Source organism: Mytilus galloprovincialis, chromosome 7 (genome assembly GCF_965363235.1).
Source record: "Mytilus galloprovincialis chromosome 7, xbMytGall1.hap1.1, whole genome shotgun sequence".
In the NCBI taxonomy this organism is placed as follows: domain Eukaryota; kingdom Metazoa; phylum Mollusca; class Bivalvia; order Mytilida; family Mytilidae; genus Mytilus; species Mytilus galloprovincialis.
Window position 1 is genome coordinate 51,718,157 of NC_134844.1, and position 3,331 is coordinate 51,721,487.

At 31.8% G+C, this 3,331-nt stretch overlaps 1 long non-coding RNA gene across 1 annotated transcript; it reads right to left on the reverse strand.

The window, feature by feature from the left end:
• Positions 1 to 1,889: 1,889 nt before the first annotated feature.
• On the reverse strand, positions 1,890 to 2,437 carry LOC143081751 (uncharacterized). Its single transcript, XR_012980069.1, has 2 exons — positions 2,309 to 2,437; positions 1,890 to 1,982 (listed from the first exon to the last, which is right to left on the reverse strand). It is a non-coding gene; the product is annotated as an uncharacterized LOC143081751 (long non-coding RNA).
• Between the last annotated feature and the right edge of the window lie 894 nt (positions 2,438 to 3,331).

The window sequence follows — 3,331 nt, forward strand, 5'->3', positions numbered from 1 at the left end:
TTAAATTTAGACTAACGTACTTCAATAATGCCATTGAAATGTTAATCGTGAAACTCGTGCTTAACAATTCCCGCGGAAATGTGTGTACTCGTTGTTTACGTAAGTAACGTATCGGACGTAAGTGTATTTGACAATATTTTCTCTGTTTGATTATCATTAAAATCGTGTATTATTTACGATATTATTATTTGTGAAAAACAAACTTGATTTAGAAAAGAATGCTGTTTTACTGGATAAAACAAAGACCCTTTTAACTGTTATTGTGGAAATGTAATACGTGCTCCCATTTACGTTCGTTCGTACCTTTCGTCAGTTTGTAAGTAAGCTCTATTGTATCATATTGATTGTTGGTTTCTTAACGTCCAATGGCACATATTTTATATATATTCAGGATTAGAACAAATTAACAAAATTAATAAATAATAAAGGCTGTTCGGATTAAGGCCGGGAAAATTTCTACTTTGCACTCTAGCCAAACGAGCAACAATAACAATGTTCAAGGTACATGTATCAAATTTGTTTTTTAATTGTCATACATAAATAGTTACAGTTAGCTCAGATCTAGGGTAAATAAGTCCACTGAAAATTACGCCTATTAAACATGAATATGCGTAGTTACAGATATGGAACGACAACACTGTCATGTTATGCCCATTTTTCATTATATGATGTGCATTTACCTTTATATGATGTGCACTTGTCATCATATGATATCTAAACACCTTTATATGACGTGCAAATATCCTTATACGATTTGCAAATATCCTTATGTGATGTGCCAAAATCATTATATGATATGTACATATATACGTATATGATGTGCAAATATACTTATATGATGTGCATATATACTTATATATTGTGCAAATATACTTATATGCTGTGCAAATATACTTATATGATGTTTGTATATCATTATATGATGTGCAGTTTCTCTTTTATTATGTGAAAACATCTTATAATTTGTTCGTGTCCCTATGTTATGTGCTTGTAATAGTATATGATGTGGTTTTATTTACTTCATTATATGATGTCGAAACGTCATTATATGATGTGCTTTCATCGTCGGTATGGTCAAGGAACATGATTACGATTAGAAAGATTACTGTCTACGTCATAACTGATTCCGATATGCTTCTGCGGAGTTACTACTAGTTAGGCTCAAATCTGTAGCTACGGTTTGGAGAATGGTTGAGACTTGAGATAAAGCTTGGCATGTTTGTACCTCGTATTAAGATGCAAAAAAATCACATCTGATATTGTTGGAAAATTGTCAGAATATATATGAATTGCAAAGTTTTGTTTAAATCGACAGGTCTTCAATAATGAACATACGGAGTCTACAATACGGTTAAGGTTATCAAATTTAAGAAATAATTATTTTATGTCATGCTCATAGAGATCGTTTTAACGAGGGAAGGCATTATATTTGTCAAATTTCGGTATACCTAACGTCAGCATTTTTTCTATAATACACGAATCCTAGTATGTTTATTTATGTAAATATTGCCTTTCTGATCGTTTTAGCTGTTGGAGTTTCTCTTTATATATTCTCAAGATCAGGGTTTCCTCTGGGGCAATTATTTTTTTCGCCACCTCTTTCGCCAAAACAATATATTTTTCGCCACTTTATTATTTTTTCGCCAAATATATTTTTCTTTGAAAATTTTCTTTTTTTTTCCAGCCCTCCCCCCTCCCCTAAATAAGAAGTGTTTTTTACAACAAAACGAAGAATCTTATCACTTAACTCCATAGATCATAAGGTGTTTCGAACATCTATTTAGACCAATTAGAATTAACTAATTGACCATGGCCATGTCCATCGTCAGGAGCCCAAGCAATTGCATAGTTGTGCTGTTTCTAGGGTAAACAACCAGATAACCAACAAATTATAGAATGTTAATACTTTATTCACATAAAGCACCGAAAATGACATCCAATAGGTGCGTAGTACATCATTCCAATAAGAAGTATGGTAAAAACTGAAAGAAAAAAAAATAAACAACTTTACAATATGATCAAAACATCAATAAAGCATAAACAACATGTTTATCAGCTCAAAAATACAATGAAAATAACCCAAAAAACATATAACACATTTACAAATTTTATCCCAGATTGCATGCCATACATGTATACCTATACATAAATGTCCCGAATGGCGTTCCATAGATTTAAAATTTGGCGTGGAAAATTATACACATGTCATATAAAAAAATTTAACTTTACGATAGGGATTTCTCATAAAAAACGTTTACGGGGGTAGAATTAAATATATATGACAATATTATAGATATAAAAAGCTTACCACGTTACGAGACAGTAAGGAAATAACATGTAAAGTGTATCTCAAGTTGTTTTCAAAACAAGTAGGAAGTAAAGTGATGATTCAAAAATTAGAGTCAAAAATGGTAACCACAATTCCGGATTTGGAGCCAGAACAATAGTGACACTTCTTATAAAAATACTGTACTTTTTATTAGGGGCTCGACACCTCATGATCTGTCTGACTAATATTTTGCTATACTCTTATCTACTTAACCTTGTTTATCAATTTAACGAACAAAGTTTAGAAACTATTTTCATAATCTGCAACATATTAATTACCCAGAGTTGCTGATGTTACTGTGTCTTTCATTTATGCATACGGAAAGCAAACAGAGGTCTTTTGTTAAATAAAATAAAAATTTTGCCTCTTCGTCATCCTTAAATGTATCCCAGTGATTTAAGATATTGTTCTTTATGTGTGATTTCTGTCTTGAAAACATTGTTGAGAATACCAAGGGAGGCGACTGTAATACAGATTTGGGCTTTATCCTTAATGTGTCTTTTCTTTGTTTTGCAGTCACTTCCTGCATAACCGGTTCATATCCAGATTTTGTTAAAAAGGGATGACGTTTAAAAATATCACTCTTGTCAAACTGAATTTACATCTTAGTTTTCTTGCAAATTCATTGCAATCTGATGCAGTACTAGATTTTGCAAATTCGGTCGAGGGAGACGGTAGATATTTTAATCCTTTACTGAGTAACAAAATCTCATCGTCATTTATTTTTTCAGTGATGAATATTTTAACATATTCACGTGCTTTTTCAATTGATTTTTTTCCTCTTGGGAGAGCGAATCTATATCTTTCTATTTTCTAATAGAAGGCCTTTTTCATGATAGCCTTTTTTGTTTTTTTCGCTCTCTTAAAGTGTCTGTTAGCCATGCTTACAGATAGGAGGAAATCGCCAGAAGGCAGTGTGCAATTCATTTCTTGATGTAATATTGATTTTTTATCAAGCCTGTATGAACTCACCAACCAATCAGATATCAGTTACTCATTAGA